The 10456-nt window shown below is 62.7% G+C and overlaps 1 protein-coding gene across 13 annotated transcripts in view; it reads right to left on the reverse strand.

Annotated features, from left to right (window-relative positions):
* adgrl2a (adhesion G protein-coupled receptor L2a) overlaps positions 1 to 10456 on the reverse strand; it is a 695216-nt gene that overhangs the window by 391051 nt on the left and 293709 nt on the right. Inside the window, exon 1 of one of the 13 annotated variants that reach the window (XM_072510360.1) lies at positions 5706 to 6207. The exons of 10 other annotated variants lie outside the window; for them this stretch is intronic. The gene's annotated coding sequence lies outside the window, so the exon portion shown is untranslated. Of the gene's footprint in view, positions 1 to 5705; positions 6208 to 10456 lie in introns of those variants that run through there. 2 more of the 13 variants (XM_072510370.1, XM_072510369.1) reach the window with 2 other exon arrangements.

Below are 10456 nucleotides of genomic sequence, written 5' to 3' on the forward strand. Positions count from 1 at the left end.
CGTTGCCCGCACTCCGTCCAAAGCAGCCGTGCCTCGCAATTCTCGAGCCGCGCCGCAGCCACCGCGTCGTAGCGGAGCACAAATCTCAAATGCACTTTTCTCGAAGGACCAGGTGATAAGGAGTAGGAACCACACCCCACCGACCCCACCCTTGGCCGATTCCCCTCACCCTCACCCAGGGATGCTCAGAGAGGACGAGAGTGTCTCTCTCTGCCACTGGCTGAGCACACAACAATGAGCTCAGCCCAAAACGAGAAGGAGGAGGGGGAGAGGTGGAGGAGGGGGGGGGGGAAGAAAGAGAAGAGAAACGTATCTTTCTTGCTCTGCTTAGATGAGCATACCCAATGGCTGAACTCACTGTGCTGACAGAGGAGCAGATGATTATACCGCAAATTGGCTTGCATTTATATAGCACTTTGAACATCCCAGGGCACTTCAGAGGGATGTAATTTGACGTGGAGCATGTAAGGAGATATTAGGACAGGTTGGTCGAAGAGACGGGTTTTGAGGAGCGCCCCGAGGGCGTGGTGGAGAAAAAAATAAAATTAATATAAAGGACAATGAAATGAGTAGAAGACAATAAAAGGACGCCCATAGAATCACAGTGGCTGGATGAGTTATATGGTCAAAATGCAATTTTTTGCATAGGCTAATGCTGAGAGAGAGCCCTTTATCCTGTGCAGTTAATTATCACTGGCAGGTCTGTGCGACAGCTGAACAGCAACCCACTACCTACAGAGCTGGAGCAACCACTCCATGAAATACAGCACAGGAAACTCGTGGTGGCAGTTAAAAGGGGGTGTGGGAGCAGCTCGCCTGGAAATAAATCTGGGGCGGGGGGGGGAGAAAGGACGGAGGCAAGTATTTAATGGATGCTTCTCCTCCTTGGCACTGCAATTCTCAGATCTCCCCTCCAAAAAAAAAACCCTCTAAATGCACAGGCCAAACTTAAAATTGTGAGCATAGAAGCAGTGTTTAAGGAGTAACGTGAAATTCCTCTTGCAGCAACTGAGATCAGGCAGAGGAAGGGGGGGGGGGGGGTGGGTGGGGGGGGAAAGAGAGAGAGAAACTTAACTTTTTGACCAATTTCCTCTGACCACATTCTCACTTTGGTTTGCTTTGTTTTTTCAATCCAATTGTTAATGGAATTGGAGACACAAAAAGTGTGTGTGGGGAGGGGGATGAATTGAGTTTCCCCCAGAGAAAGAGAAATATACATTTATATTTTTAAGTGTATATGTACATTTCACCCCCCCCCCCAACCTGACTCAAAGTCCCTGCTGTTTGTCTAACAAAGCTGTGTGTGTCTCTCTCTCCCTGCCACAGGAATACTCCCAGAGATTGGAAACGACAGCTGATCTCCCCCCCCCCCCCCCCTAAAACTAAAAAAATAAACAGTTGAATTGTGACAACATTCAGTTTTGTCCCTAGCTTTTGCCGTCTGCATCTGCCCCGGTTTAACACCAAGCAGGATTGGGTGTACAATAAAAGGAGAGGTAATCTGCAGATGATCGCTATCAGCAAGTAGTTACGAGTGTTCCCTTCACCATAAACCGCACTCACAGTACAATCGTTCACCCCCCCCAAGTGCCAAAGAGGGTAATAAACATTTAAAAGCGAGAGAAATGGGATGGCAGACTGTCAGCTGATGCTGCATTCCCACAGTCCGGGTGAAGAGGCAAGCTTCCTTTTATATTATACAGGTATGAAGGCAAGATGAGGCTTGTTTGCTGCGTTTAAAAAGGTCTGTGCCGCCAGCAGTAACAGACAATCCGACTCATTCCCTCTCCCGCTTGCTAAATCCCAACCTTTCGCCAGCGCTTTCGGACAAGTGTGGCTCAAAGCAAACCCCAAATCAAACTCAGCAATTCGCGGAACTGGAAATTGCACCTTGCAACTAAACAGCGACTGGGGAAATTGTATCGAACGTAACTGATTGTGTCTACCCCCAAGGAGGAATCCAGCCCAGAATGGGAGGAAAAGGCAACCAAAACAAACACATTTTTAATAAAGATTCATTCCCCCCAACTGGCTATTCCTGGCCATCTCGATATTGGTGTAATTCAGGAACATGACACAAAAGACAGAGAGAGAGTGCTGCTTTGAAAAATGAACTTCTGGCAACAGACAAACTGTCGAACTCTCTCTCCCCTTGTAAGGAAGGTCATCGGTATTTTTCACTCTCTTCTGAAACCAAACCATTAATCAGGAGCAATAATAGACAAGAGAGGTTGCAAAAGGGAGGCACTTCGAGCAAACACACCGGCTGTTTTTTTAAAAAACACATCATTGCTAAACAGTAAAAGTTGAGGATCACAGAGGCCTCCTGACGTTGCCTGTTCACAGTGACTCCCCCTCCCCATGTTGCCTGTTCACAGTGACTCCCCCTCCCCATGTTGCCTGTTCGCAGTGACTCCCCCTCCCCATGTTGCCTGTTCACAGTGACTCCCCCTCCCCATGTTGCCTGTTCACAGTGGACTCCCCCTCCCCACGTTGCCTGCTCACAGTGATTCCCCTTCCCCACATTGCCTGTTCAGTGACTCCCCCTCCCCATGTTGCCTGTTCAATGACTCCCCCTCCCCATGTTCTGTTCAGTGACTCCCCCCTCCCCATGTTGCCTGTTCACAATGACTCCCCCTCCCCAAGTTGTCTGTTCAGTGGACTCCTCCTCCCCAAGTTGCCTGTTCAGTGACTCACCCTCCCCATGTTGCCTTTTGAAAGAAAAAAGGGATTCGGGGATATGGTGTTCGGGCCGGAGAGTAGAGCTGAGTCCACAAAGATCAGCCATGATCTCATTGAATGGCGGAGCAGGCTCGAGTGGCCAGGTGGCCTACTCCTGTTCCTAGTTCTTATGCCTGTTCAGTGACTCCCCCTCCCAAGGTTGCCTGTTCAGTGACTCCCCCTTCCCACATTGCCTGTTCAGTCACTCCCCTCCCCACATTGCCTGTTCACAGTCACTCCCCCTCCCCATGTTGCCTGTTCAGTGACTCCCCCTCCCCAATGTTGCCTGTTCACAGTCACTCCCCCTCCCCATGTTACCTGTTCACAGTGACTCCCCCTCCCTATGTTGCCTGCTCAGTGACTCCCCCTCCCCATGTTGCCTGTTCAGTGACTCCCCCTCCCCATGTTGCCTGCTCACAGTGACTCCCCCTCTCCACGTTGCCTGTTCACAGTGACACCCACTCCCCACATTGCCTGCTCACAGTGTGTCCCCCTGCCCATGTTGCCTGTTCAGTGACTCCCCCTCCCCACGTTGCCTGTTCAGTGACTCCCCCTCCCCACATTGCCTGTTCTCAGTGACACCCATCCCTATGGTGCCTGTTCACAGTGATTCCCCCTCCCCATGTTGCCTGCTCACAGTGACTCCCCCGCCCCATGTTTCCTGTTCACAGTGACTCCCCCTCCCCATGTTGCCTGGTCACAGTGACTCCCCCACCCCATGTTTCTGCTCACAGTGACTCCCCCACCCCATGTTTCCTGTTCACAGTGACTCACCCTCCCCATGTTGCTTGTTCACAGTGAATCCCCCTCCCCATAAGAACAAAGAAAAGCACAGCACAGGAACAGCCCTTCGGCCCTTCAAGCCCATGCCGACCAATGCTGCCCGTCTAAACTAAAATCTTCTACAGTTCCTGGGTCCGTATCCCTCTATTTCCATCCTATTCATGTATATGTCAAGATGCCCCTTAAATGTCACTATCGTCCCTGCTCCCACCACCTCCTCCGGCAGCGAGTTCCAGGCACCCACTACCCTCGTGTAAAAAACGCCTCGCACATCTCCTCTAAACCTTGCCCCTCGCACCTTAAACCTATGCCCCCTAGTAATTGACCCCTCTACCCTGGGAAAAAGCCTCCGACTAGCCACTCTGTCTATGCCCCTCATAATCTTGTAGACCTCTATCAGGTCGCCCTTCAACCTACATCGTTCCAGTGAGAACAATCCGGTTTATTCAACCACTCCTCATAGTTAATGCCTTCCATACCAGCAACATCCTGGTAAATCCCTCCCCACGCTGCCTGTTCACGGTGACTCCCCCCTCCCCATGCTGCCTGTTCACGGTGACTCCCCCCTCCCCATGTTGCCTGTTCAGTGACTCCCCCTCCACACGCTGCCTCTTTACAGTGACTCCCCCTCCCCATGTTGCCTGCTCAGTGACTCCACCCTCCACCCTCCACCCTCCCCATGTTGCCTGCTCAGTGACTCCCCCTCCTCACATTGCCTGCTCAGTGACTCCCCCTCCCCATGTTGCCTGTTCATGGCGACTCCCCCTCCCCATGTTGCCTGCTCAGTGACTCCCCCTCCCCATGTTGCCTGCTCAGTGACTCCCCCTCCCATGTTGCCTGTTCATGGCGACTCCCCCTCCCCATGTTGCCTGTTCACAGTGACTCCCCCTCCCCATGTTGCCTGCTCAGTGACTCCCCCTCCCATGTTGCCTGCTCACAGTGACTCCCCCTCCCCATGTTGCCTGTTCAGTGACTCCCCCTCCCCACGTTGCCTGCTCAGTCACTCCCCCTCCCCATGTTGCCTGCTCAGTCACTCCCCCTCCCATGTTGCCTGCTCACAGTGACTCCCCCTCCCCATGTTGCCTGTTCAGTGACTCCCCCTCCCCAACGTTGCCTGTTCACAGTGACTCCCCCTCCCCACATTGCCTGCGCACAGTGAGCCCCCCCCCACCCTTTCAACCTGCCCTTTAGACCTTCAAAGTTCAGAGCCGAGTAGAGAACCCGGAGCTGAAGTTTTTTCCCCCTCTCCATTGAGCCAGTCGGTAGCTGTGAAAAGCTTTGATATGTTAATCCTCGGCTACAACCCCCGCCCCAACTTCAAACAGCTCAGAATGGCAGGCCACGATTAATTCCCACAATTTGGTGGGGAATGATGTGAAATAGCAATATCCCCCTCCCCCAATAAAAACCTTTTTTGAAGTAAACGGGGAGACGGAAAGCATGAGACAAAGGGAGAATGTCAGGAGCATCAGAAAAATAAGCTAACAACAGGTCAGTTCGATTGAACGCTGTCAGACATTCCCACTCCTCTGGAATACAGATTTGGGATTTTCTCAAATCAAACCGTTGCGCTCCCCCCCCCCCTTCCCACACACACACAACACATTTTAAATCACGTCCATTCAAAACAGCCACGAAACTTGCCTGCATCGTACAACAAAGGCAAAAAAAAAACCCAAATACCTTTCACCCCAAGCTCTGGGTGAAGGTTATTTTTTTGTTGCTGGCTGCTATTATTTGTCGTTTCTCACCATTCAATCAAACCTTTCAATCTAAAGAACAAATTGGAAGATTTTGAACCAGGGACTTATTTGGCAACTCTCCCTATTTTACGATTGACACAAAGCGCCCAGCACAATGCAAGCTGTGTACAGCAGATTCTTCACACACACACCACACACACATCAAAAAAGGGAAAATCTAAAGCCAAACTTCCCTCCGCTCCCATAACAGTCATTTTCACAAGAAAAAAAGAAAGAGACTTTTTAATTCAATAATCCTGAGCTGATTTGCTTGTGGCCAGCAAATGAAATGTATCCTTTATTTGTAACTGTTTCCACACACACACAAGTTAGAGGGAGAAGTGAGATGTTCAAACACACACAACCAAAAATAACCCCGGCCCCTCTGGTTCTATTTCCAACCTCTCCCACTAAGTCTCTCCAGACATGAATTTCTGGGAGTAGAGTTCCCGGGCTTACCTTTCCAGTCCAGGGTAGGGGGCATGCTGCCAGATCCTTCTTTCTGTTTGTGCTGGGGATGATATTTGGGGGGGGGGGGGGGGGTTTCAAAGGGGGGAAGAGGAGGGGGTAAAGCTGGCTTTGTGCAGAACTCAATCCGGCAGCGAAGGCAATCCCAGGGCAGGTCGGCAACACCAGCAGCGGCCCAGCTAGTTGCAGAGAGAACCCCTTGCATGCTCCAGTTATCCGAGAGACATGAAGCTTTTTTTTTGGGGGGGGGGGGGGGGGGTTGAGGTTATGGTCCCTCCTCAAGTCCACAGCTGTTGGAAATGCCCGAATCCTCTCCTGCTGAAACTGACGCTTGCAGCTGAATGTGTCCTTCCACAGAGTCGGAGAGAGAGTGCAGACTCAGGCAGCAACTGCTTTTGCAGAAGTGAAACGGCGGACCTCTCTCTCTGTCTGTCTCTCCGGCTGCTGATGTAGACTTCATTTGCATCTCCCACGATGACACTTTGGCCCTCAGGCGCGATGCACACCCAGCCCCCTTTCTTTTTTTTCACATTTTCAGATGTTGCAGCCACTGCTCCGTTTGGTTGGAGGGGAGTGGAGGGAGGGAGGCGACCAAAAGACTGTAAGGAAGGGAAGGGGTAGAAATGAAGGCAAGGCCCCTTATTGATGCTGGGGGGGGGGAAGGGGCTGGGGGGGGGGGGGGGGGAAGGGGCTGGGGGGGGGGGGGGGGGAAGGGGGGGGGGGGGGGGGGAAGGGCTGGGGGGGGGGGGGGGGAAGGGGCGGGGGGGGGGGGGGGGGGAAGGGGCGGGGGGGGGGGGGGGGAAGGGGCGGGGGGGGGGGGGGGGAAGGGGCGGGGGGGGGGGGGGGGAAGGGGCGGGGGGGGGGGGGGGAAGGGGCTGGGGGGGGGGGGGGAAGGGGCTGGGGGGGGGGGGGAAGGGGCTGGGGGGGGGGGGGAAGGGGCTGGGGGGGGGGGGAAGGGGCTGGGGGGGGGGGGGGAAGGGGCTGGGGGGGGGGGGGAAGGGGGGGGGGGGAAGGGGCTGGGGGGGGGGAAGGGGGGGGGGGGGAAGGGGGGGGGAAGGGCTGGGGGGGGGGGGGGGAAGGGGGCTGGGGGGGGGGGGGGGAAGGGGGCTGGGGGGGGGGGGGGGAAGGGGGCTGGGGGGGGGGGGGGGAAGGGGGCTGGGGGGGGGGGGGGGAAGGGGGCTGGGGGGGGGGGGGGGAAGGGGGCTGGGGGGGGGGGGGGGGAAGGGGGCTGGGGGGGGGGGGGGGGGGGGAAGGGGGCAGGGGGGGGGGGGGGGGGAAGGGGGCTGGGGGGGGGGGGGGGGGAAGGGGGCTGGGGGGGGGGGGGGGGGGAAGGGGCTGGGGGGGGGGGGGGGGAAGGGGCTGGGGGGGGGGGGAAGGGGGCTGGGGGGGGGGGGGGAAGGGGGCTGGGGGGGGGGGGGGGGAAAGGGGGCGGGGGGGGGGGGGGGGGGGGAAGGGGCTGGGGGGGGGGGGGGGGAAGGGGCTGGGGGGGGGGGGGGGGGGAAGGGGGCTGGGGGGGGGGGGGGGGGGAAGGGGGCTGGGGGGGGGGGGGGAAGGGGGCTGGGGGGGGGGGGGGGGGGGGAAGGGGGGGGAAGGGGGCTGGGGAGGGGGGGGGGAAGGGGGCTGGGGGGGGGGGGGGGGGGAAGGGGGCTGGGGGGGGGGGGGGAAGGGGGCTGGGGGGGGGGGGGGAAGGGGGCTGGGGGGGGGGGGGAAGGGGGCTGGGGGGGGGGGGAAGGGGGGGGGGAAGGGGGGGGGAAGGGGCTGGGGGGGGGGGGGGGGGGGGGAAGGGGCTGGGGGGGGGAGAGGGGGGCTGGGGGGGGGGGGAGGGGGGGGGGGGAAGGGGCTGGGGGGGGGGGGGAGGGGGGGGGGGGAAGGGGCTGGGGGGGGGGGGGAAGGGGCTGGGGGGGGGGGGGAAGGGGCCTGGGGGGGGGGAGAGGGGGGGCTGGGGGGGGGGGAGAGGGGGGGGAGGGGGGAGAGGGGGGGCTGGGGGGGGGGGGAGAGGGGGGGGGGGGGAGGGGGGGGGGGAGGGGGGGAGGAGGGGGGGGAGAGGGGAGGGGGGGGGGGAGGGGGAAGGGGGGGGGAGGGGGAAGGGGGGGGGAGGGGGAAAGGCTGGGGGGGGGGGGGGGGAAAGGGCTGGGGGGGGGGGAGAAAGGCTGGGGGGGGGGGGGGAAGGCTGGGGGGGGGGGGGAAAGGCTGGGGGGGGGGGGAAAGGCTGGGGGGGGGGGGGGGAAAGGGCTGTGGGGGGGGGGGGGGGGGAAAAGCTGGGGGGGGGGGAAAAGCTGGGGGGGGGGGAAGCTGGTGGGGGGGAAGCTGGGGGGGGGGAAGCTGGGGGGGGGGAAAGTGGGGGGGGAGCTGGGGAGGGGGGGGAAAGCTGGGGGGGGGGAAAGCTGGGGGGGGGGGGAAAGCTGGGGGGGGGGAAAGCTGGGGGGGGGAAAGCTGGGGGGGGGGGAAAGCTGGGGGGGGGGAAAGCTGTGGGGGGGGGAAAGCTGGGGGGGGGAAAGCTGGCGGGGGAAAGCGGGGGGGGGAGCTGGGGGGGGAGAAAGGCTGGGGGGGGGAGCTGGGGGGGGGGGAGAAAGGCTGGGGGGGGGAGAAAGGCGGGGGGGGGGAAAGCTGGGGGGGGGGGAAAGCTGGGGGGGGGGGGAAAGCTGGGGGGGGGAAAAGCTGGGGGGGGGAAAAGCTGGGGGGGGGAAAGCTGGGGGGGGGGAGAAAGGTTGGGGGGGGGGGAAAGTTGGGGGGGGGGGGGAAAGTTGGGGGGGGGGAAAAAGCTGGGGGGGGGGGGAAAGTTGGGGGGGGGGGGAAAGTTGGGGGGGGGGGAAAGCTGGGGGGGGGGAAAAGCTGGGGGGGGGGAAAGGCTGGGGGGGGGGAAAGCTGGGGGGGGGGGGAAAGCTGGGGGGGGGGGGAAAGCTGGGGGGGGGGGAAAGCTGGGGGGGGGGGAAAGCTGGGGGGGGGGAAAGCTGGGGGGGGGGGAAAGCTGGGGGGGGGGGGAAAGCGGGGGGGGGTGGAAGCTGGGGGGGGTGGAAGCTGGGGGGGGTGGGGGGGAAGCTGGGGGGGGTGGGGGGGAAGCTGGTGGGGGGTGGGGGGGAAGCTGGGGGGGGGTGGGGGGGAAGCTGGGGGGGGTGGGGGGGTTGGGGGGGAGCTGGGGGGGGTGGGGGGGAAGGCTGGGGGGGGTGTGGGGGGAAGGCCTGGGGGGGGTGGGGGGGAAGGGGCTAGGGGGGGAAGGCTGGGGGGGGGAAGGCTGGGGGGGGGAAGCTGGGGGGGGGAAAAGCTGGGGGGGGGGAAAAGCTGGGGGGGGAGAAAGCTGGGGGGGGGAGAAAGCTGGGGGGGGGGAAGCTGGGGGGGAAGGCTGGGGGGGGAAGGCTGGGGGGGGAAGGCTGGGGGGGGGGGAAGGCTGGGGGGGGAAGGCTGGGGGGGGGAGAAAGCTGGGGGGGGAAGCTGGGGGGGGGAAGCTGGGGGGGGAAGCTGGGGGGGGGGGGGAAGCTGGCGGGGGGGGGGAAGCTGGGGTGGGGGGGAAGCTGGGGGGGGGAAAAGCTGGGGGGGGAAAAGCTGGGGGGGGGAGAAAGCTGGGGGGGGGAAGCTGGGGGGGGAAGCTGGGGGGGGAAGGCTGGGGGGGGGGAAGGCTGGGGGGGGAAGGGCTGGGGGCGGGAGAAAGCTGGGGGGGAAGCTGGGGGGGGGAAGCTGGGGGGGGAGCTGGCGGGGGGGAAAGCTGGCGGGGGGGGAAGCTGGGGGGGGGGGAAGCTGGGGTGGGGGGAAGCTGGGGGGGGGGAAGCTGGGGGGGGGAAGCTGGGGGGGGGGAAGCTGGGGGGGGGGAAGCTGGGATGGGGGGGGAAGCTGGGGATGGGGGGGGGAAGCTGGGGGGGGGGGGAAGCTGGGGGGGGGCGGAAGCTTGGGGGGCGGAAGCTTGGGGGGGGGAAGCCTGGGGGGGGGGGGAAGGCTGGGGGGGGGAAGGCTGGGGGGGGGAGGAAAGCTGGGGGGGGAAAGGCTGGGGGGGGAAAGCTGGGGGGGGAAGCTGGGGGGGGGGAGAGAAGCTGGGGGGGGGGAGAAAGCTGGGGGGGGGGAGAAAGCTGGGGGGGGGAAAGCTGGGGGGGGGAAAGCTGGGGGGGGAAAGCTGGGGGGGGGAAAGCTGGGGGGGGGAAGCTGGGGGGGGGAGAAAGCTGGGGGGGGAAGCTGGGGGGGGGAGAATCTGGGGGGGGGAAGCTTGGGGGGGGGAAGCTGGGGGGGGGAAGCTGGGGGGAAGCTGGGGGGGGGCGGAAGCTTGGGGGGGGGAAGCTGGGGGGGGAAGGGAAGCTGGGGGGGGAAGCTGGGGGGGGGGGAAGGCTGGGGGGGGGGAAGGCTGGTGGGGGGGGAAGGCTGGGTGGGGGGGGAAGGCTGGGTGGGGGGGGAAGGCTGGGTGGGGGGGGAAAGCTGGGGGGGGGAAAGCTGGGGGGGTGAAGCTGGGGGGGGGAAGTGGGGGGGGAAGCTGGGGGGGGAAAGCTGGGGGGGGGAAAGCTGGGGGGGGAAGCTGGGGGGGGGGAAGCTGGGGGGGGATGCTGGGAGGGGGGGAAAGCTGGGGGGGGGAAGCTGGGAGGGAGGAAGCTGGGGGGGTGGGGGGAAGCTGGGGGGGTGGGGGGGAAGCTGGGTGGGGAAGCTGGGGGGGAGGAAAGGGGGGGGGAACCTGGGGGGGGGGGAACCTGGGGGGGAGGAAAGGGGGGGGAAAGTGGGGGGGGGAAGTCGGGGGGGAAGTGGGGGGGGGAAGGGGGGAGCTGGGG

The sequence above is a fragment of the Scyliorhinus torazame genome, chromosome 7 (genome assembly GCF_047496885.1).
Source record: "Scyliorhinus torazame isolate Kashiwa2021f chromosome 7, sScyTor2.1, whole genome shotgun sequence".
NCBI classification, from domain to species: Eukaryota; Metazoa; Chordata; class Chondrichthyes; order Carcharhiniformes; family Scyliorhinidae; genus Scyliorhinus; species Scyliorhinus torazame.